The 24,918-nt window shown below is 45.1% G+C and overlaps 1 non-coding gene across 1 annotated transcript; it reads left to right on the top strand.

Annotated features, from left to right (window-relative positions):
- The first annotated feature begins 7,995 nt into the window (after nt 1-7,995).
- Nucleotides 7,996-8,051, top strand: LOC120057305. The gene has a single exon (XR_005477899.1). It is a non-coding gene; the product is annotated as a U7 small nuclear RNA (small nuclear RNA).
- Nucleotides 8,052-24,918: the final 16,867 nt, after the last annotated feature.

Genomic DNA, 24,918 nt, shown 5'->3' with positions numbered 1-24,918 from the left:
AGTGAGCTGCTGAAGGCCTCCTCTCTCTGGTACAGTAGTATATCTCTTCCTTATCAACCTAGAGATCTGACATCACAGGTGTTGGAAGGTATAGGGTCGTTTGTCTTCCCCCGTCTCTCTGTTATTATCCCGCCACTCCTTAAAGGAGCATCGCTTACATTACCACTTCAGCCCAAACACCTCAGTATCTACAGAGACAAATGACAGGGAAATGGGTACCACCCATATCACCTTGTTAATCTATGTGAGTTATGGCCTCTGGCTGAATTGCTGTCATTTCTCCACTATGACAGTCTTACCACAGCCAAATGCAGTTGCCATTTCTACTGTACAATATTAGCTTATATCCTTTTAATATATGTGTGGTATTATTAGTATGTTAGGAATGATTTATTATATTTATTTATATTTATATTTATGATTTATTCCTCGCCTCCCTACCTCTGAGGAAGTACAGTTCCCGCTCAGCCCAGTCAAAACTGTTCGCTGCTCTGGCACCCCAATGGTGGAACAAACTCCCTCACGACGCCAGGTCAGCGGAGTCAATCACCACCTTCCGGAGACACCTGAAACCCCACCTCTTTAAGGAATACCTAGGATAGGATAAAGTAATCCTTCTAACCCCCCCCCCCCCCCCCCCCCCCTTTTTGCATTTCAAAAAGACTGTTGGTCAGGACCTCACCTAGTAGACATCAGGCCAGGTGAACCCACAGTGTAGGGCTCTGACAACAACTGTAAGCTCAGTTACCAGCAAACACAAGCATGTAGTGTGATATACTGTACTGTATAGTACTTTACTTTGCAGAGTTGACATCATGTTTATTCATGTTGGATTCCATTATTTGAAGATATTATATCATATTAGTGAATATCACAATATTTTAAACCTTTTCACTCTTAGGCACTTCTGGATCTCAATAATGTACTGGTTGTTTAAGCTTTTCCCAACCATAATTCCTTATTCCATCCACATACCTTCATATCCTGTCATTTCAAACCACGAACTGCTTATTGTCATTAATAATGCACCGCTCATCATCAACACAAACCTGAGATTCTAGCTTCTCAAATTAGAGCGGAACTAATCAAGCCAAAACAGTGCAGGCAGTAGTTGAATGCCAGCCTGTATCACTGCCTGCTCTGAGATTCAGCTAGCCCAGAGAAGTCCCTGTTAGGGACTAGTGGGGTGGCTTGGGCAAGAAAACACCACTCCTGAAACATGAGCTGACCTCTACCACTCACACACACCCTCACACACACTCTCATACACACATTTCCACTCTGTTAACCGTTGGCCTCCGTAGAGTTTTCACACATTTTCACCACTGCCGCTCTGACACCACATAGGAAATTAGTCCAGCGACAATATTTTCATTTGATTACCAAAATCCCCCATTTTCCACCTGAGAGACAGTTGTAGGCCTGTTATTTTCTTCTAGATGTTTTCTTTACATTCCACCCCAAGAAAAAACATATGTATGGTCCTGTTTGTTTATCCAAAGTATTAGATGAATAGCTACATACATTCTTAGCAGCAGGCCTCTTAAGAACACAGCATGGCTGGAGACAATTGATAGTACTACAGTATGTGTCAGTCAGTGACCTTACAACCATCCTCTCTCCATCACTCAAATCAGAAGAGGCCCTTCATTAATTAATCTACTGTAACAGATGACTGGGTTTGCTCTGAATATCCCACAATACATTGTTTTTATCTGACTATTGTTTTCATATCCACAGCATATTTTAACACAATGAGGTCCTTTAAGGCGTATTTTATCACCATTATTTCCCAACCTTACAATTAGAAGCGACCGAGACCACATTTCCCTCAGCCCAATTAATTACAGGCTGGGCCAAAGACAATCAGGCCTCTGTGGGCTCACCACTGTCTGGGTCTCCCTGCTCTCAGCACAATCATCTGAGTTCAGCCCTAGTCCAACTGGGGAGCAGAGGAGCTTCTCTCCGTTTTTGTTGAGCACTTTTCATTGCTTGTGGTTAACTGTTAGGGAGAATGGTGGTAACCAATGTCTGACTCTGACACTTTCTTCAAGCCAGTCATTTTCTTGAAGAAAGAGTCTTGAAGGGCCCTGTACGTGATGAGCACACGACTGAGGCTGACTGACTGTGCTGTGACTGTAAACAAATAGAGAGGTCATAGCCTGCTATCCAGCCAGGTACCGCCCCCCAGAGAAGCTTTGAGTTCAGGCTCTCAATCAAAACACCACACTCTTCCACAGATACTGTATGAAACTATTTGCGTCGTGAGAGGCTGGTCAACTCTGTGTCCTTTTGCTGAGAAAGAAATGGAATGTGATTTACCTCTCCGTGCCCAGAGGTGTAGATATAGCCTTGGATAGCCCCAGTAATTCTCCCACGCTATTGGACACCATCTGTTTTGCTTTTTTTATTTTTCAGCATTATTAGTCCTTATTTGTACACGGCCGAGGAATGCAGTCTGACTGTTTGAAGTCTGAGGAGGATAGTGAGGCCAGGGGCAATGGATGTAGTAGAGATAACCTCCAGGGCTAACACAAGCCAGCACCCTTAACCTCCTGGAGATCCACCTTTAATGCTGCCCTACAATCCCCAAACACATTTTTGCCACAGACATTTTTGCACTTCCTCGTGGGAATTGTATGTCTTGCAAACTAGAACAATATATTGACCGGGGACCTCAATTTATAGAATAAGAATGACTATAAGGAAGAGTTTTCCATTTGCTGCGTCTAATTAAAATGGACAGACAGACAGTATTATGCTCCTATTATGAAACCTAAGAAAGGCTATTCAATGTGGATAAAGAGAAGTTAATTGGAAAACCTAATATCTTGCTTGTGGTCTTAACTTTAATTAGAGATTTGTTAGAACACTATGCAGTGGCAAAGTCATTGCTTGCATGCACTATAGTGTTTCATAACCATGAAATGCAATGTAAACTGATACCTGTGTGCTTACCATTATTACATGACCTGACTTACCTTTTTCCAAATACACAGGACACTGACATTTACTGAGCTAACTTCTAACAAATTGAAGTTCACCTCTGCTGTTGTATTGGATGGACATATGTAAAAAATGAACACAGAATTAAACCTGTCACCAAGTTCTCTCTAGATAAGCTGTCTGTTAACCACAAGACTTGGAAGGGAGTGTGTGTCTGCAGTTTCATATTACTCAGGCAGTTTACAAACCGTCAAATAAAGAGCTCTATTTAAGTATTTTATTCCGTCTCATTTTCTTTAAAAAAAAATGGCTTCATGTAACGGAGAGACATAATCAGTTTCATTTGATAGCCTGTTAAAGCCCGATGCCTTCTGCACTCTGTGATCCTATCACACTTGTATAGCTGAAACTGAATAGGATACAACTTGTCCAGGCACACTCAGGGCAGGGAAGAGTCAGATGACTGGCTCACAGCAGACTGTGTCCCTGCAGACAGCACATCTAGTCCTCTGGGAAGTAGAAGAGACCTTTCAGTTACCCTGGGATGTAGTACAGGACAAGGTGTTTAGGCTCTCTGCTATATTTCACCCCACGATGTTTTGACAGAAATAGCCATTGGCTAATAAATCACAGGTACTGTAGGCATAGAACTTGCCGTAGACAGTAAATCCTAAAGTCAACAGCCAATAACTAGTAAACTAAACTGGCAGGAATTCTGCATTTGGTGCACATCCTGTCATGTACTTTCTATTTATTACATACGCTTAATACCTCCAATAAGAGACCCTTTTTCTCTGCTTCCTGTAGGCCATTGCTGACTTGTAAGACATACATTTGCTCACAAAATACGGGTTTGCCTCTGTTCTTTATGAGGGAAGTTATAAAAAGCAAGGTCTATATTTGTTTACATAAATTAGCTTAAGTTTTTGTTCATGCCCAAAGGTCTTTGAAAAATAGTAAATCTGCAGAGTGCAAAACTTATTGAAGTGACACTGTGATAATTGTTCTCCTAATCTTTATCATTCAAATCAGCTGATGCCTCGAGTTTGCAGCATCTTTTGCACATATGTTATGAAATAATTTACTCTGATAGAATTGCAAAAAACTTCTAAACAATGAAATAATTTACTTTTATCTTACTTTATATAATTGACCACTTTTAGAAGAACGTCCTTAGGTCAGTATAAATAATTCAATTTCCTAACAAGAGCAGGAGGGATACTTCTCTTACAGAGAGCGATGAGGGTCTTTCTTTTCAAGCTTTACCACGTCAGTGGCAGTGTGAGCCATACTGTATGACATTCTGAGGGGAGTAGCTACAGTAGTAAGGACCTTTGGGCCATGTTTAAGTGAAATGGTCCAAGGGATTAACTACACCCAGACAAGTCATGCAATGAATCCACAAAAATCTAATTGGCTGACCTCAATTATTTAAGCCCTCGTTAAACCCCACGCTGGAATCCTGCTTAACTCCAGTTGCAGTGACAAAGCTATTCTTTAACAGTGCAAACCTAATGACTTTTGGGCTGGATTCTGGATCTTGTCACGTCACCCTGTGTGATCTATGTATGACCTAATTGACCTATCTGATAACGGGTGTTTTCTCAGAGAGGATAGAGGTCCCTACCACTGTCACTTGCGTGCCCTTCCCTCTGACCTTCTCTGAGATATTATGAAGGCTCCAGAGTTTTTGTCAGGACAGCAATGCTATTATTTTAATGTGAATGTGAATGTGTTTTCCATACATGTCTCATAAGATGGATGAATATATAGTGTAAGTACAAGCATGATTCCTTGTGCCTCCTCAGAGAGTCTTCTCTCTATGGCTGTGTCCTCCCAGACCGTATTGACTGTATCAGAGGCCTGACTGAACCCCAGTACCTTCTTCTCTCAGCTGACCAACCGGAGCACCACACCAGAAGACCGTTGCTCTCAGACGGGCAGCTTTGACTGGCTTTGACAGCTTTATTATAAGGCTTTAAACATCCAAAATAAACCTCCGATGAACAGCCCCGCCAAACTTTTCTTCAAAAGGTTAGGACATTCACGATATGGATTTTTATGGGCTTTCTTAAATGTCATGGTTTAATAATTAACTGTGGGGTCGTTTTGGAGAGAAATTGCACTTTTACAATGTCTCTGAGTCTGGTGAAGTTAAGTGTTGCTATTGTTTGTCTTCTCCGTATATATTTGGGGGGATTAACTGGTGGGTGTAATAACATATTCATCTCAATAGATCCATGTTAATATTTAGACATAGAACACCACAACATGTACAGTATGTCAAATCATTTGACGTTTCTTTGATCTCCATGTTATATAAACCTCAATCTCATTGATTGTTTACCTGTCAGTGTTGGGATGGGGATGCATTATCATTTTTTATAGTATATGTTTCTAGCCGGAGCAATAATCTCTAGTTGCAGATTACATCCTAGCACAGATATCAAAGGACGTGACCTCCCAGAATGACCTTTGTGTCGATATTGATTACCTTACAGTCAACAGCCTAAGTGGACCTACCAGAGTAGAACATAGAGTTGTGGTGTTTTCCTGAAGAGGCTGTAGAGGCGTTGGTGACCTGCACTGCCCCAGCCTCAGACTCAGCCCCAGCCTCTGGATCCACCAGTACCGCCCGGCCCGGTCTTGTGTAAACAGGTTTTATGTATACATTCTCTCGGTGTGTTTACTCATCCGACTGTGGCCGTGCATGCATTTGTGTGTGTGAGGCTTGAGTTTCACAGACCCTCCCTCTAGTCCTACTCCTCCTCGCTTGGTGCGGTCAGACCGTCACATCAGTGAGGCAGAGCAGGCAATGGAAAGTCAAGGTCGTGATGGATCGGTTCCTCCCGGACATTTACTGGTTCTCTCCCAAGGTGGTGTGGAGGTACATGGGTTCACATGGCTCTCTTCCCCACCTCCCTGCATGTCATCAGACTCCCTGTACCCTCCTGATGGAAGCTCTCTGTTGACTTCCTCTGCTGAAAGGGAGGCCTTTCAAGCTATATGGCGTTGAGCGCTAAGTCATGAATTAGGATAAGTAATACACGGTTTTATGTCTTTATGTTATAGCTTTTCACTAAATTAAAACATTCTCAGAGAAGGGGTTTGAGAAAGATTTATTTAAAATGAACATTACTCATGCTTTGGAAAGCTCTCGTGTCATAGTTTTATGATGTCTGCATATTACTCAGAAACAACCATTCTGTATTAGCTCCTCAAAACAACATTTGAAATACTTCTTGAGCAGATCCAATCCTCTTGTTGAGATGCACATCGGTGGTGTCAATCACTGTGTAACTGGATCACCTGATTTGCCTCTGAGAGGAGGAAAACAATGTGATGCAGCAGCCTTCTGGGAGGGAGCAGGAGGCTCAGGTGAAGGCAGCAGGAGGCTCAGGTGAAGGCAGCAAGCCCTGACAGAGAGAGGGCTGTGTTCCCAGCCAGCCTGGAATGAGTTACCATCGCTCGGGGAGGAAAGGCTACCCACAAACCCCTTGCCTTTGGCTGTACATTTGAAGGTGCATGTCATTTCTTGTCAAGTTGCCCTGGAAACATTGGGTTGCCTCTTCACTGTCTTAAAGTTTGTGTTCAAACTGTCTGGAAGAAGATTCAAAAGATAAGCTGTCTCAGTGTCAGGTGAGGAATGTACATGCTTTAATCCTTCAAGTCCACATGAACTGTTTGTAAGAGTAAAGTGTAAATGTCCCTGCCCAACTAGTCCTGTCACAGGTCTGTTAGATAGCTACAGGTCTGACATACGCTTACAGAATGATGTGTATCCCAAATCTTTCATCCCTTACAGAGAAAAATAGATAATAACATAGTTTGTTAGTGCTCTTCTTGGTCTCCTGACAATAAAGAGAACACCATCTAATCTTGCATTATCCCCGCAGTAGGTTGTATGCCAAACATAACTAGACTCACACTGCAGGGATGATGGCAAACACGGCATATTTGTGTCACCACAGCAATTGGAACAGAGCAACATTAATAGACCGTGCGGGTGTTAATACAATTAAGAGAGAAATATGCAAAGTATGTGACTGTACGACTGCCCTGCAGTATCTACATAGACAGGTGTCAGCCATCTTTAGTGTTTACGACAATGCTCCCCCAGAAAATTATGTCATTGTAGCCTAATTGAATTAATGAATGATGTCTGGGAGCTTGGATTTCAGCACGAGTTCAGCCTTGAACAATTTAAAGCTGTTAATGATCTCAGCAGGAGGAGCCCTGCTCTAAAACAATAAACTCATCAGCATTGGACATATAGAAACAACACATTACTGGTGCTTTAGGACCCAGTAGGCTACAAGTGCTGAGCAATGTCTTAATGGCTATTGGTTTCGCTTTTTCTTCCATGTTGACTGGACAATGAGGAAACGCTGATCTAGTATTATGGCCATATCCAATGACCAATAACTTAAGTCTTTAGCAGCCTGCATTACTTCACAGTTGTACACTTTGCTGATTCATTTGACATATTGGGGAAAGAAAGGTCCTACCTGCATACATTTTGTTCTTGTCTAAACATATTTCTTATGGCTCTACCCACATGAAAAATACTACAGTTTACTATAGTATTTACTGTAGTGGTTTTGCGGACTGTAGTATTCTGTAGTACTTACTATAGAATTCTGTAGTAAACGGAATACTGTAGAATACTATACTGTACATTGTAGTATCCCTCGATCATGTGTAGTACTTACTTTAGAATGTTGTTGTATACTGTAGGATACTGCAGTAAATACAACAGAATACTACAGTCCACAAAAACACTACAGTAAATATTATTGTATTGTCTGAAAAAATACTACAGTCGGCAAAAACACTACAGTTTTTTTAACTATAGTGATACCACAGTATTTAATTTGCATAAACCCTGCTCATTCCCCATATCCCAATTTGTTCCACCCATAAGTGAGAAACCTACATGCCAAGTTTAGACGATGTGTTGTGTTCGCTACAGGTTATAGAAAAGAGCAGAAGCGCTGAACTATCTTTTCAGACCCCAGTCCTACCTACCTACCTACAGTAGAGGTTATGAAAAATTTGCTCTTTTAGTATTTGTCCAGTAGTTTTCCTCAAGGAGAAAGAACCCACTTCTAAAGATAAAAACACTATAGTAAATACTACAGTAAGGTTTGCAAAAATACTACAGTAAACACTACACTTTACTACAATAATGTCCTCAAAAACACTACAGTAAATACTATAGTATATACAAAAAAACTATAGTAATACTACAGTATTTAGACACAGTAAACTGTAAATACTGCAGTATTCTACAGTAATATCTGCAAAAGCACTATAGTACATACTACAATATATTACAGTCCACAAAAACACCACCGTTTTTAAACTATAGTAATACTACAGTATTTAGAAAATAGTAAACTATAGTATTTTTTCAAGTGGTTAAGGCAACCACAACAAAAAGCAAGTTGACTAAAGACAAATATAAAGAATAAAGCAGACATGATCATCAGAAGGTTCTAGCACTTCATAGATGTATAGTAGTTAGAACCATGCAGTGAGCTGTTAGACAAGCAGTGTCTCAGTGATGTGACTTTACTGCCTCTGCCCAAGGACCTGTAACCCATTTGACAATTATTGCAACCCCATTAGCACTGCTACCTCTGTCTGGACATGTGAAATGAGACTAAAAGTGTCGCTGTGATGAAAGAGATTCTCTTTAAGGGGCATTCTAGCAAGGTGTGTCAGCAGAGGGGTGATTAAAAAGATTAGGGGCGGGGGGCAGCATTTGTGTGTGTCTTCTTATCTATGTTATGGGTACATATACATGCATAAGATCCAGTGATCTGCTGGGGAAGCTGGGTTTTGTTAGCAGTACGGTTGAGGTACTCTATCATCATCACAGAACATAGAGAGGAGCTGTTCACTTGATATCCATGCAGTGATCTCATGGAGGATTTGACATGAATTGTGATGTTAGCTGGACCACACTGTTGAGTCAGCCAGGTGCATGCCCTCTTGGACCATGGTGGACAAAGGATTCAGGAAACGCTGTTCTAGTTGTAGAAGAGGCACTTCATCTTCATCGAGCGGTGGTCATAATAGTTACATTGCCCGACGCCGTCAAGTTGATGACAATAAAATCCGCATTATCATTATGAGTTAAATTGCACAGATTGTGTCACATTTTTAAGTAGGCTTGTTTGAAAGATTAAAATAGCATTGTAAGAAAGAGTTATTTTGGGATTGTGAATCCCACTTTACTGTGTTTAAAAGTTTAAACAGTAAAATATACTGTACATCCACAGAAATTTGGATTGGGTATAGACTTTTTTTTTCAAGTTGACTTTAATCAAGAGAATGCATTAATAGCCAGCTTTTCATCTAATAAAAACTAGCTGTCTAGACAACTTCATTGTTGCCACTGTTTCTGTCATTGCTAAATGTTGGACTTTTCACATCTGTCTTTATTTTCATTTGGTTTTTCACTGTCTATCACTGTGTGGTTTCCACATTTGCTGGGTGTTTTTCAAAATCCCCACACGAATCTTTCCAAGACTCTATAATACATTTATTATCATATTTTCTCCATGGTTAACCATATATACTTTATTCATTCCTTCAGATATTTTTCAATAAACAGTCAAAGAAATAAACATGTATCAATTTCTTATGGTCAGTATTTTTGTTGAAAACCATTGAATGCTCTCAAAAGCTAAGGCTTGGCAATACGCACATGGAGTAATACAACTCTTCGACAAAAAAATATTGATATAAAACAAACTACTGTATTTACAAAGAAAGAGAGTCAAAGCCTTTTTTATACAACAATCATACACAGCTATTGTGCCAAGTGTCAAGTTTTCCACCAAAATCCTTAACAGGATGGCTGAATGATGACTTTCTAGTCTCAATAGACCAACATGTTTTTGGACCAAAGTTTCTCAGTGTCCAGTCTTGTGGGCTGTGACCAGTAAGGAGTTAGTAGGATGAAAAAAATGCAGGTTCTAGTGTCTTGGATTAATTATTGTATGGCGGGGAACTCCCTGTTCTGTTTGGAGGGCTTAGCTTGCGCAGGGTGATGTTTTCTTTTGGGCCTTTTCCACAGGGATTGGTTTGCCCTCATCTTTGATAGTTAACCCAGGGTGACCCTGTCCCCAGGGCCCATCCAGCTCCCAACTCCCACCTCCCAGGACCCCCTGCTTCTCATTAGGTCCTGTCCACTCATGGGACCACAGTATATGAACCTCATGCCTCCTTCACAACCATCAAACCACACCAACATGGATTTAAGGTAACAAATACTGTACAGTCTCTTTTGTAGCTTCAAAGCCACAGAAGGGAAAACAAATGGTAGTGGGTTGTTCTGGTCCCCTGCTTGTTCTGAATGGTTCAAGTTTCAAGTTTTAGTGAAATGCAAGTACAGTGAAATGCCTTTCTTGCTTGCTCTTTAAGTAGAACAAAAACACATGAAAAATAGAAATAAGAAGAACACGAGAGAGTAAGTAAGCTACTGTATATACAGGGTCAGTTCCAGGGTCAGTGCAAATACCATATTTACAATGTGCCATTCTGCCTCACTAGGAGAGACCAAAAAATGTCCTCCCACCAAAAGAAACTAGAATGGTCCCAGTAAGCAAAATGCAGTTGAAAAGACATGTAAAATACGTATTTTCTAGACGTTGAAGTTAGGTTCAATTTAGGTTCTGAATGGAAGGTGAAAAGACATATTGTCAGTAAGTTTAAAATACATATTTTGCAGGACGTTGAAAAGGCATCTTTTCCAAACATTGAAAAACATGTATTTTCCTAATATTGAAATCAGGCAAATATTTTGTTCTGAATAAAAGTTCAAAAGATGTAATTTACAGACGTCTGTGTTTGGGCCAAACCAAGGCTGGCCCAGACCCGACAAAATCTGAACCAAACATTGACGTCTGTACGTGCTTACTGGGGTGTAGCCTACCATGTCGGCTGCAATGGACATTTTATGAATGCCCATCCATGTGATAGGCTCACCATTTGTAAAACAGGCCGTTGCATTGGCTTTATTAGTTCTGATTCCTGTGACTAATCAATTTGGCTATTTAAGCTCTGAAAATCAGCAACTCAACTTTATCAGGTGTTATTGTCAGCCTATTTGCAATGTGTTAACACAGCAGGAAATGCAAACGTATTTTATTTTTGGGTATGATCAGCTTGTCAAAAATGTATCGATACAAACTTGAAACCACTGATCACGACAATGGGGTGAAACTCCTGGACAACAGTTGTGATTGTCCATTCCATATTGTCCATTTTACTTTGACCTGTCCTGTTTTTAGGATATGTTGATTGTTAACATGACAGCTCATTTTTTATTTTATTTTATTTAGGTTAGGCTATTTGATCGGAGAAACTTGCATGAGGTTAAAAGTGTCCGTCTCATTACACTGTCATACATTTTATCTCCAGCCTGTAGGCTGCAGAAAAGGCTGCATACTCTTTCTACAATATCCTATATCTGCTATATGATTTATGTTAGATACTTTTTTTGACGGAATGTTGGTGGAGCGCCGCAGCTCTCTCCAACAGCACTCTGGACATTTTGCGCCCCTGCCTTTGACAAAGTCGACACTGTATCACAGGGTGACATCAGCGCTCACTTAAAAAGCCCATATGCCAATGGTTGAGAGAAATTGTAATTGCTTTTGGGCAGAATTATGTGAGGTTTTATGTGTTGTTGTTGGAGTTGGGTCTTGGTCAGTTTAGCTCAGAAAATGCCGCACTCGTCAATCTGCTATCATAAGCGGTGGCCTAATCCTGCCTAATGAGCGGGCCGGCAGTGGATACCGGAGTGATAGAGGTAGATATGTATAGGTGACTAGGCATCAGGATATACATGATAAACCGAGTAGCAGCACTGTATCTGATGATAATAGGTGAGTGTGTGTAGAGTCAGTAATAATGTTAATAATGTTATGTACATTTGAAGTCAGAAGTTTACATACACCTTAGCCAAATACATTTAAACTCAGTTTTTCACAATTCCTGACAATTAATCCTAGTAAAAATTCCCTGTCTTAGGTCATTTAGGATCACCACTTTATTTTAAGAATGTGAAATGTCAGAATAATAGTGAGAGAATGATTTATTTAATCTTTAACTTCACTAGGGTAGGGGGCAGCATTCGTAATTTTGGATGAAAAGCGTGCCCAAATTAAACTGCCTGCTACTTAGGCTCAGAAGCTAGGATATGCATATAATTAGTAGATTTGGATAGAAAACACTCTAAAGTTTCCAAAACTGTTAAAATAATGTCTGTGAGTATAACAGAACTGATATGGAAGGCGAAAACCTGAAGAAAATCCAACATGGAAGTACTATTATTTTGAAAGGCTGTTTTTCCATTGAAAGCCTATCCACCATACAAAGACTTAGGACCCAGTTCACGATATCTATTGCTTCCTCTACATGTGGCCAGTCTTTAGGCATTGTTTCAGGCTTTTACTCTGAAAAATGAGGGAGCTACAGCACTTTCAATGAGAGGCCAGTGGAAATTTCCATCCATGAGTCCCGGGTGTGCACATTTCTTGTTTCTCCTTTTCTATTGGCAAAGCTTTTGTCAGATGAAATATTATTGATTATTTATGACAAAAACAACCTGAGGCTTGATTTTAAACATCGTTTGACATGTTTCTACTAACTTTTATTGTACATTTTTGACTTTTCGTCTTGATTTTGAGAGTGCGCATTGTGCCTTTGGATTTCTGAACTAAACGCACCAACAAAACTGAGGTTTTTGGACATAAAGAGGGACATTATCGAACAAAACGAACATTTATTGTCTAACATGGAGACCTGGGAGTGCCACCAGATGAAGATCATCAAAGGTAAGTGATTCATTTTAATGCTATTTCTGACTTTTGTGAGCCCTCTCCTTGGCTGGAAAATGGCTGTATGGTTTTTGTGGCTAGGCGCAGACCTAACATAATCGCATGGTGTGCTTTCTACGTAAAGACTTTTTAAAATCGGACACTGTGGTTCGATTTACAAGAAGTTTATTGTTAAAATGGTGTATAATACTTGTATGTTTGAGGAATTTTAATTATTGGATTTCTGTTGTTTTTAAATTGGAGCCCTGCAATTTCACTGGCTGTTGTCGAGGTGGGATGCTAGCATCCCACTTGTACCAGAGAGGTTAATTTCTTTCATCCCATTCCCAGTGGGTCAGAAGTTTACATACACTCAATTATTATTTGGTAGCATTGCCTTTAAATTGTTTAACTTGGATCAAACATTTCGGGTAGCCTTCCACAAGCTTCCCACAATAAGTTGAGTGAATTTTGGCCCATTCCTCCTGACAGAGCTGGTGTAACTGAGTCAGGTTTGTAGGCCTCCTTGCTCGCACAAGCTTTTTCAGTTCTGCCATCAAATTTCATATAGGGTTGAGGTCAGGGCTTTGTGATGGCCACTCCATTACATTGACTTTGTATGACTTAAGCCATTGACTTAAGCCATTTTGCCACAACTTTGGAAGCATGCTTGGGGTCATTGTCCATTTGGAAGACCCATTTGCGACCAAGCTTTAACTTCCTGACTGATGTCTTGAGATGTTGCTTCAATATATCCACATCATTTTCCGTCCTCATGTTGCCATCCTGCAGCAAAGCACCCCCACAACATGATGCTGCCACCCCCATGCTTCATGGTTAGGATGGTGTTCTTCGGCTTGCAAACCTCCCCCTTTTTCCTCCACACATAACAATGGTCATTATGGCCAAACAGTTCTATTTTTGTTTCATCAGACCAGAGGACAATTCTACAAAAAGTGAGATCTTTGTCACCATGTGCAGTTGCAAACCGCAGTCTGGCTTTTTTGTGGCGGTTTTGGAGCAGTGGCTTCTTCCTTGCTGAGCGGCCTTTCAGGTTATGTCAATATAGGACTAGTTTTACTGTGGATATAGATACTTTTGTATCTGTTTCCTCCAACATCTTCACAAGGTCCTTTGCTGTTGTTCTGGGATTGATTTGCACTTTTCGCACCAAAGTACGTTCATCTCTAGGAGACAGAACGTGTCTCCTTCCTGAGCGGTATGACGGCTGAGTGGTCCCACGGTGTTTATACTTGCGTACTATTGTTTGTACAGATGAACGTGGTACCTTCAGGCATTTGGAAATTGCTCCCAAGGATGAACCAGACTTGTGGAGGTCTACACTTGTATTTCTGAGGTCTGGCTGATTTATTTAGATTTTTCCATGATGTCAAGCAAAGAGGCACCGAGTTTGAAGGTAGTCCTTGAAATACATCCACAGGTACACCTCCAATTGACTCAAATGATGTCAATTAGCCTATCAGAAGCTTCTAAAGCCATGTCATCATTTTCTGGAATTTTCCAAGCTGTTTAAAGGCACAGTCAATTTAGTGTATGTAAACTTCTGACCCACTGGAATTGTGATACAGTGAATTATAAGTGAAATAATCTGTCTGTAAACAATTGTTGGAAAAATTATGTCACGAATCCCGCTTCCTGAGTCTGGGTTTGCCTGTGTGTCTGTCCTGGAGTGTGTTTCAGGTGTCCTGGAACGCATCCTGTCTGGTTGCCGGGCGAATTAGCTCATTGGGAGATTGATTTCACCCGCACCTGTTTCCCGTCAGTAATCTGCACACCTGTCCTGATCATCATCTCTACCCTTCAAAAGCTCTGACCTGACTTCCATTCCCTGCCGGATCGTTAGCCATGAACAGTATGTTGTGCCTGAGTACCAGACTCCAGTTGGATAGTATTTGTTTTGTTGTTTTCATTTACGTATTGCTTGCCTTGAACTTACCTCCGTTTGTTTTGTCTTCAGTTACTCACCTGGATCATTCACTCCATTCCCGCCTGGTTGACAGAGGATTCTGCTACTACATTGGATTCACCTATTTCCTCTCATCTACTCACCACCGCTGCCCGCTACGCCATCTGGATATATCTACCTTTTCACATTTCACTGTAAATAAATACTCACCTTCTTCCTACGCTCCTTGTCCTGGTCTGCTTCTGGGTTCGATCTTGAAAGATCGTGACAGAACGATCCGGCCAGTAATGAACCCAGCGGACCTGGACTCCGTTTGCCATGCCATTACCCTGCAGGAGAAGAAATTGGGACAACACAATACGGCGCTACAGGAGATAGCGAGTTCGATCCAGAATTTATCTGCTAGCTTGACACAAGTCCAGGATCAGCTCAGTTTGCAGGTGATTCATTCACCACCGGTTTCACCCATCTCACCTGCCGTGTCTGAAGCGTTTCCATTTCGTGAACCCAAGGTACCGACGCCTGATAAATATGAAGGGGATTTGGGAAAATGCCGTTCGTTTCTTATGCAGTGTGGGTTAGTGTTTGATCTACAGCCCCATTCTTACGCCACTGACAAGGCTAGGATAGCCTTGGTTATTGAACTGTTGCGTGGAAGAGCTCTGGAATGGGCTTCAGCCGTTTGGGAACGACAGGGAACCTGCACGGCTTCATATCAGGAGTTCACGGGAGAGATGAGGAAGCTTTTTGATCATCCAGTCCGAGGTAAGGACGCAGCTAAACGTTTGTTCTCTCTTCGCCAAGGAGATCGCAGTGTGGCAGATTTTATGATTGAGTTCAGGACATTGGCTGTGGAGAGTGGTTGGAATGAGGAGTCACTACAAGCGTTTTTTTACAAGGGGTTGTCAGATGAACTTAAGGATGAGCTGATTTCTTATCCAGAGCCTAGTGACTTAGACAGCTTGGTCGCTTTATCTATTCGGGTTGATAATAGAGTCCGAGAGAGAAGGAGGGAGAAGCAGTGGGGTCTATCCAATCAATCTGTAACTCGGTTACCATTCGGTTCAGGAGGTGAACCAGGACGTATTGATCGTTATTCTCCACACGGGATTAGTGGAGGAGTCTTGCCACCAGATTCTGAACCAATGCAAGTGGGGCGACACGGGCTAACTAAGGAGGAGCGCCAACGTAGACGTGAGACCAATAGCTCTTTCTACTGTGGTAGATCGGGACATTACAACTCCGCTTGTCCACAGCGCCCGTTAAACTGCCCGGCTCGCTAAATTTGGGAGGAATTTTAGCGAGCCAGTTTCAATCTCTCAAGGATCTTGTCAGACCCCGTTTTCCTGCGACCCTTATGAATAAGGATCAGAGTTTTGACCTGAACGCTTTTATCGATTCAGGTGCCGATGTCAACTTTATGGATGCCGACTTGGTGGAACAGCTGGGGCTTTCCAAGGAGCAATTGCCGGAAGCCATTGAAGCAACCACTCTGAACGGCAGTAGTCTGGCACGGATCACTATGAGGACTGAACCGGTTAAGATGTTGGTGTCGGGAAATCATTCAGAGTTTATCTCTTTCTTCATTTTGTCCTCGCCCCATGTTCCTCTGGTTCTTGGTTACCCCTGGCTGAAGGAACACAATCCCTCGTTTGATTGGGTGACAGGGAAGGTAACTAGTTGGAACATTGAGTGTCATGCTAACTGCCTTAGGACTGCCTGTTCTCCTGCTGTTTCCAGTCAGGTCAGTGACTCTGCTCCTCCTGATTTGTCCCTGGTTCCAGAAACATATCACGAGTTGGGTGAGGTATTCAGTAAACAGAAGGCTCTGTCTCTTCCTCCCCACCGACCTTATGATTGTGCGATTAATCTGTTTCCTGGATCTGCCTTTCCCAAGGGACGGTTATACAGTATCTCTCGACCGGAACGTGAGGCCTTGGAGACCTACATCAAGGAGTCTCTAGCTACAGGTCTCATTCGGCCATCGTCATCACCTTTGGGAGCAGGATTTTTTTTTGTGAGCAAGAAGGATGGTTCTCTTCGACCGTGTATTGATTATCGGGGTTTGAATGAGATTACGGTTAAGAACAAGTATCCCCTGCCCTTGATGAGCTCGGCTTTCGATTCCTTACAGGGTGCTACGGTTTTTACGAAGCTTGATTTACGTAATGCTTATCATTTGGTTCGGATCAAGGAGGGGGACGAGTGGTTGACTGGGTTCAATACTCCGATGGGACATTTTGAGTACCAGGTGATGCCGTTTGGACTGACCAACGCTCCGGCGGTGTTCCAAAGTATGGTGAATGACGTTTTGAGAGATATGATTGGTATTTTTGTGTTCGTTTACCTGGATGATATCCTCATCTTCTCAAAGGAGCTTTCTAGCCACGTTCTGCATGTCAAGCAGGTCCTGCAGCGGTTATTGGAGAACCGTCTGTTCGTGAAGGCGGAGAAGTGTGATTTTCACGCCCATACAACGTCCTTCCTCGGGTACATCATATCCAGGGGAGAGATCAAGATGGACCAAGAGAAGGTTCGGGCGGTTCGGGATTGGGTCCAGCCCGGTACAAGATTGCAGCTCCAGAGATTCCTGGGGTTTGCGAATTTTTATCGGAGGTTTATCCGTGACTACAGCTGGGTGGCTGCACCTTTAACTGCCCTGACGTCTTGCACCAGAAAGTTCTGTTGGACTCCTGAGGCAGACCGAGCATTTCTGGACTTGAAGAGCCGATTCACCAACGCCCCGATTCTCTCTCAACCTGACACTTCCCGTCAGTTCGTTGTGGAAGTGGATGCTTCTGATGTGGGTGTGGGCGCCATCCTGTCCCAGCGTAGCTCCACTGACGGTAAACTCCATCCCTGCGCTTTCTACTCTGGTCGTCTTTCTCCAGCTGAAAGAAACTACGATGTGGGTAACCGGGAGCTTCTCGCTGTGAAGCTTGCCTTGGAGGAGTGGCGGCACTGGTTGGAGGGAGCGGAGCAACCGTTTGTGGTCTGGACTGACCACAAGAATCTGGCTTACGTACAATCGGCTAAACGTCTCAACGCCCGTCAGGCTAGGTGGGCCTTGTTTTTTGGACGTTTCAATTTTTCCCTGACGTTCCGACCTGGGTCTAAGAACGGGAAGGCGGACGCCCTGTCCCGGATGTTCTCTAAGACGGAGGAGAGTGGGGTCAAGACTGAGACGATTCTTCCCCAGAATGTTGTCGTGGGAGCCGTTACATGGAGGATAGAGGAGGATGTGATGGCGGCCCTTCGGACGCAGCCCGGCCCCGGTAACGGTCCACCCGGTCGGTTGTTCGTGCCTGAGTCGGTCCGTTCTGCTGTCCTTCAGTGGTCCCACGCCAGCAAGATAGCTTGTCACCCTGGCGTTGCTCGGACTATGGCACTACTGCGCAGACGTTTTTGGTGGCCTGCCATGGGAGAAGATACCCGGAGGTTTGTTGCCGCATGTCCTGTTTGTGCCCAGAACAAGAGTACCAATCGGCCCAGCTCTGGGCTTCTTCACCCCCTACCTATTCCTCGGCGACCTTGGTCGCATCTGGCCCTGGATTTTGTCACGGGATTGCCCCCTTCTGTTGGGAACACGGTCATTCTGACCATTGTGGACAGATTCAGCAAGTTTGCTCATTTTGTTCCTCTCTCCAAGCTTCCATCGGCTACGGAGACGTCCGAGATCCTGGTCAGGGAGGTTTTCAGGGTTCACGGATTGCCCAGTGACATTGTGTCTGACCATGGTCCTCAGTTTACCTCTGCTGTCTGGAAATCCTTCTGTTTGGCCATTGGAGCTACAGTCAGTCTCACTTCTGGATTTCACCCACAATCTAATGGTCAAGCGGAGAGAGCCAACCAGAAGATGGAGTCCACGCTGCGTTGTCTTGTCTCCTCTGATCCCACCTCTTGGTCATCTCAATTACCCTGGGTTGAGTATGCCCATAATACCCTTCCTTCATCTGCCACTGGGATGTCCCCCTTCCAATGCCTTTACGGATACCAACCTCCTTTGTTTCCTTCTCAGGAGAGGGATCTCTCGGTTCCCTCTGTCCAGACCCATATTCGTCGTTGCCACCGGACCTGGCATCGGGCCAGGAAGGCTCTCCTTAGAGTTTCTGACCGGTATCAGATACAGGCGAACCGTCGCCGTATTCCTGCCCCAGCTTATACGGTTGGAGATAAGGTTTGGTTGGCTACACGGGATCTTCCTCTACGGACGGAGTCAAGGAAGTTGTCACCTAAGTTCATTGGTCCGTTTGTAGTGGAGAGAATCATAAATCCTGTGGTGGTTCGACTCAAGTTGCCTGCAACACTTAGAGTGCATCCCACTTTTCATGTCTCCTGTCTCAAGCCGGTTCACCTCAGTCCTCTGTTGCCTCCTCCTCCTCGTCCTCCTCCTCCTCGGATGATCGGAGGTGGTCCTGTCTACACGGTGCGCCGCATCATGGACTCCAGACGGCGGGGTCGAGGGTACCAGTTTCTAGTGGACTGGGAAGGATATGGTCCAGAGGAGAGGAGTTGGATTCCTCGGCGACAGATTCTGGATGACGACCTGATTCGTGACTTCTACCGCTTCCATCCTGGCGCTCCAGGTAGTCCGCCCGGTGGCGTTCGTCGGAGGGGGGGTACTGTCACGAATCCCGCTTCCTGAGTCTGGGTTTGCCTGTGTGTCTGTCCTGGAGTGTGTTTCAGGTGTCCTGGAACGCATCCTGTCTGGTTGCCGGGCGAATTAGCTCATTGGGAGATTGATTTCACCCGCACCTGTTTCCCGTCAGTAATCTGCACACCTGTCCTGATCATCATCTCTACCCTTCAAAAGCTCTGACCTGACTTCCATTCCCTGCCGGATCGTTAGCCATGAACAGTATGTTGTGCCTGAGTACCAGACTCCAGTTGGATAGTATTTGTTTTGTTGTTTTCATTTACGTATTGCTTGCCTTGAACTTACCTCCGTTTGTTTTGTCTTCAGTTACTCACCTGGATCATTCACTCCATTCCCGCCTGGTTGACAGAGGATTCTGCTACTACATTGGATTCACCTATTTCCTCTCATCTACTCACCACCGCTGCCCGCTACGCCATCTGGATATATCTACCTTTTCACATTTCACTGTAAATAAATACTCACCTTCTTCCTACGCTCCTTGTCCTGGTCTGCTTCTGGGTTCGATCTTGAAAGATCGTGACAAATTACTTGTAGATGTCCTAACCGACTTGCCAAAACTATTGTTTGTTAGCAAGAAATCTGTGGAGTGGTTGAAAAACGGATTTTAATGACTCCAACCTAAGTGTATGTAAGCTTCCGACTTCAACTGTATGTGTGAGCAAATGAAGCGTGTGTGTGCGTGTGTGTGTTGTAGTGTCAGTGTCAGTGTGTATTAGACCTCAGGATAAGACCCAGATGCAGACAGTTCAAATCACATAAGTTTATTTGCGAAACAGAGGGTAGGCAAACGACAGGTCAAGGGCAGGCAGAGGTCAGTAATCCAGGGCAGAGTCCGTAAGGTACAGAACTGCAGGCAGGCTCAGGGTCAGGGCATGCAGAATGGTCAAAACCAGAAGAACTAGAAAACAGGGACTAAAGACAACAGGGGTACGGAAAAACACGCTGGTACACTTGACAAGACAAGACGAACTGGCAACAAACAAACAGAAAACACAGGTAGAAATGCACAGGGGATAATGGGGAAAAGAGGAGACAGAGGGCTGTAAAACAGGTTTAATCCTTGATACACGAAAAGTGGGATGTATACCGAGGGTGCGGGGCAACAGAAGATGAACAGCAGAGGGGCTAAGAATCTTAGAAGGGGAAAAGGCCAATAAAACAGGGAGAAAGTTTGCGGGACTCCACCCGGAGGGGCAGAACACGAGTGGACAGCCATACCCTCTGCCTGAGACAATAGCGGGGAGCCGGGGTCCGGTGGCGGTCTGCCTGTCATCGACCCCTAGAGGTGGTCTTGAGAAGAGCAGACCGGGAACTCTTCCAGGTACGGCGACAGCAGCGGATGAACATCTGGGCCAAGGGTACGTTGACTTCTTCCTCTTTCTCAGGGAAGAGCGGGGACTGATAACCCATCGACCACTTGAAAGGCGAGAGACCAGTGGCTGAGCAGGGAAGGATGTTGTGGGTATATTCCACCCACACGAGTTGCTGGCTCGAGGTGGTGGGGTTGGCGGAGACAAGGAAGTGAAGTGTCGTCTCCAGATCCTGATTGGCTCACTCCGACTGGCTGTTGACTGGGGATGAAACCCGGAGGACAGACTGGCCGATGACCCAATGAGTGTGCAGAACACCTTCCAGAAACGGGACGAGAACTGAGGACCACGGTCATGGGAACGCAGCGCCTCACGGACCTGGTTCTCTAATCCCCAGATGAGTGCAGCCAGCAGACACGAGGTGGGAAGGATGGTCTCGTGGTCCAAGGGTGTAGCGGCAGGGGCTATAGCAGCATGAAAGCGCATCTGGCTTCACGTTCTTGTACCCCGGGCGGTAGGATATGGTAAAGTTGGACTGTGTGAAAAGCAGGGACCATTGAGCTTGCCTGGAGTTAAGACACTAGGAGGTGCGGGGATATTCCAGGATCTTGTGATCCGTCCACACAATGAATGGATGTTCCGCCCCCTCTAACCAGTGCCTCCACTCCTCCAACACCATCTTCACCGCGAGTAGTTTCATATTCCCACATCGTAATTCCTCTCTGTGGCATTAAGACGATGGGAGAAGAAGGCGCAGGGATGTAGCTTAAGGTCTAGGGCAGAATGCTGGGACAGGACAGCCCTGACTCCGACGTCCGAAGCATAAACCTCCACCACGAACTGACGACACGGGTCCGGATGGATTAATATAGGAGCTGTGGCGAAGCAGTGCTTAAGGTCCAGGAATGCCTGGTCAGCCGCTGGGGACCACGTGAATGACACCTTGGGAGAGGTGATTGCTGAAAAGGGGAAGCCAGGGTGCTGTAACCCCAGATAAAACGGAAATAGAAATTGGAAAATCCCAGGAAGCGTTGCAGCTGTACTCTGGAAGTGGGTTGGGGCCAATCCACCACCATTGTCACCTTTCCGGGATCCATCTGCACATTACCAGTAGCAATGATGTATCCAAGGAAGGAGAGATTGAATTCGCATTTGTCTGCTTTCACAAAAGCTGGTTTCCAGCAGACGATGGAGGACTTGTTGGATGTGGAGAACATGTTCTTGAGCTGAGCGTGACAAGACGAGGATGTCGTCAAGGTAGACAAACACGAACCGGTTCAACATGTCGCGGAGTACGTCGTTAACCAGGGCCTGGAACACAGCAGGAGCGTTGGTCAGACCAAGTGGCATCACCAGGTATTCGTTGTGTCCTCTAGCCGTGTTGAAGGCTGTCTTCCACTTGTCACCTTCCCATATCTGCACCAGATGGTAGGCATTCTGCAGGCCCAACTTAGAGAAAATGGTGGCCCCCTGAAGCGGCTCGAAAGCCGAGGCGATGAGTGGTAGCAGGTAGCGGTTCTTAACCGTGATGTCATTGAGGCCCCGGTAGTCAATGCACAGATGCAGGGTTTTGTACCTCTTCTCCAGAAAGAAGAACCCTGCGCCGGCGGGGGAGGCAGAAGGATGGATACACCCTGCAGCCAGGGAGTCCTCGATGTACGTTTCCATAACCTTGGTCTCCGGACCCGACAGTGAATACAGCCGTCCCCGGGGTTGGTGTAGTGCCCGGGAGAAGGTCAATCACTCAGTCATAGGGTCGATGCGGAGGAAGCAAAGTGGCACGGGACTTGCTGAAAACCTCCCGGAGGTCCTGGTACTCCGCTGGAATGGAAGATGTCTGAGGCTTCTTCCAAGCCCACAGGAAGACTTGCCGGGGAAAGGCTGTGCCGACTTCAGGCAATGAGCGTGGCAGAATGGGCTCCAGCCCATGATAGCACCAGCAGTCCAGTCGATGAGGGGATTGTGACGCTGGAGCCATGAAAACCCCAATACCACGGGTACCTGAGGAGACTTGATAAGCATGAACTGCATAGTCTCGCAGTGGTTCCCTGACACTCCCAGGTTGATAGGAGTGGTATTGTGGGTGACTCTGCCTTATAGAATGCCCATCCAGCGCTCTAACCTCCATGGGAATGGAGAAAGGCTGAGTGGGGATGCCCAGCTCTGACACCAGGGTAGTGTCCATGAAACTCTCATTTGCCCCAGAGTCAATAAGTACCCAGAGAGATTTTGACTGGTCGCCCCACCGCAGGATGGCATGGAGAGGGGTACAAGTAATTCTCCATATGGCCCACCAGAGTACTCGTACCTACTGATGAGCCTAGTCTTTTAATGGACAGGTAGACATGTAATGACTGGTAGTCCTGCAATACAGAAAACTCTTGGTGTTAAATCTGTGTAAATGTTCGGCAGGAGACAACCTAGCCCTGTCGAGTTGCATCAACTCTGGAAGAGGCGAGTCGGCAGACCTCGGAGACTCTCGGGGGAACTCGGGTATCCTCGGATTCTCTCAGAAACGTAGACGCCGGTGACTTCCAGGATTCTTCTGAGGCGAGGTGGAATCCTTGGGCGAGCGAGTGGGACCGGAATCAGATCTTTTCTCCCTCCTATGTTCCCGTAGCCGCCCATCGATCAGGAAGGTCAAGGAGATGAGCTAGTCGAGATCCGTAGGCAGCTCCCGGGCTGCGAGCTCGTCTTTAACCTCCAATAATCAGTTTAGGAACATGTCGAACAGGGTTTCCGCGTTCCAGGCACTCTCGGCAGCCAACGTGCGGAAATCAACAGCATAGTCTGCCACACTGCAGGAGTCTTGACAAAGCTGGAGTAACTTCCGGGCAGCCCCTCTCCCGGACAATGAAGAATCGAAAACCTTTTTCACCTCAGCCACAAACTCCTCCAGACTGAAGCACACGGCATAATGTTGTTCCCACACCGCCGTAGCACAGGCAAAGGTCCTCCCGGACATCAGCGTTATGAGGTATGCTATCTTCGAGCGGTCCGAGGGAAAGGACGAGGGCTGCAGCTCGAAGATGAGGGAACAATGCCAGACATGTTCCTGACTCTCCAGCAAAGCGTTCTGGAGGAGGTAAGCGGGGTTCTCGGGATGCCGGGGTGGCCTGGAGAGACGCGCTGCTGACAGCGGGGTTATTGAGGGGCTGGGAGGTTACTGCCATGGCTGGCTGCCTAACAGACAATCCCCGGAATTGCTCCAGCAATGTATTCAAGGCACGTTCATGGCGTTCCGCCAAGGTCTGGAATCCTTCCGTAACTCCTCGTGTCTCCTTAGGAGGAGATGACGTTGTGGAGCTGGTCCGAGTCTACTGGGTCAGTCAGGGCCAGTCCTTACTATCAGACCCCATGATAAGACCCAGATGCAGTCACAGAAGTTTATTTACAAAACAGGGGCCAGGCAAATGACAGGTCAAGGGCAGGCAGAGGTCAGTAATCGAGGGCAGAGTCCGTAAGGTACAGAACGGCAGGCAGGCTTAGGGTCAGAGCAGGCAGATTGGTCAAAACTGGAAGAACTAGAAAACAGGGATTAAACAGAACATGGGTATGGAAAAACACGTTGGTAGGCTTGACGAGACAAGACGAACTGGCAACAGACAAACAGAAAACACAGGTATAAATGCACAGGGGATAATGGGGAAAATGGGCGACAAGCACAAGACAGGTGAAACAGATGAGGGTGTGACAGTGTGTGGGTGTGAGTGAGTGTTTCTGTAGAGTATGCATAGAGCAAAATCAAACAGAAGGTGAGACACTTCCTCTGATATCTGCAGATATCAGTAGTGAGAGCCAGTCCAAAGACATTACGTTCTCATGACATTTCAAACTGCATTATTGCTTGACACTTGAGGCTTTGTATGGGTATATTACTTCCTATTTGGGTTTAAGGCTTCATGTAAATGAGAAGAATATATTAATGCAAGGACAATATTTAGGCTTTGTTTAATTGTGCATTTATCACTCTTCTGTGTGTGTGTGTGTTTGTGTGTGTGTGTGTGTGTGTGTGTGCGCGCACGCACGGGCACGCGTGTTGTGTAATACAGTCATCACTATTGATTTAGGTGACAGGGGATATTGACGCTCGCTGAGTCACTGCTATCACAGTGTGTGATGATGATGAGACATGAATTTGTCTGGCCCGCCTCACAGCAACACAAAGGGCTGAATAGAGAGCAGGAGGTCGGGATGGGGCCTGTGGCCAGACTGGCGGCAGGCCCATCTGAGGGCCAACAG

This window comes from Salvelinus namaycush, chromosome 1 (genome assembly GCF_016432855.1).
Source record: "Salvelinus namaycush isolate Seneca chromosome 1, SaNama_1.0, whole genome shotgun sequence".
NCBI lineage: Eukaryota > Metazoa > Chordata > Actinopteri > Salmoniformes > Salmonidae > Salvelinus > Salvelinus namaycush.
The sequence above is the reverse complement of the archived record's forward strand: the minus strand, read 5'-3'. Positions and strand labels throughout refer to the sequence as shown.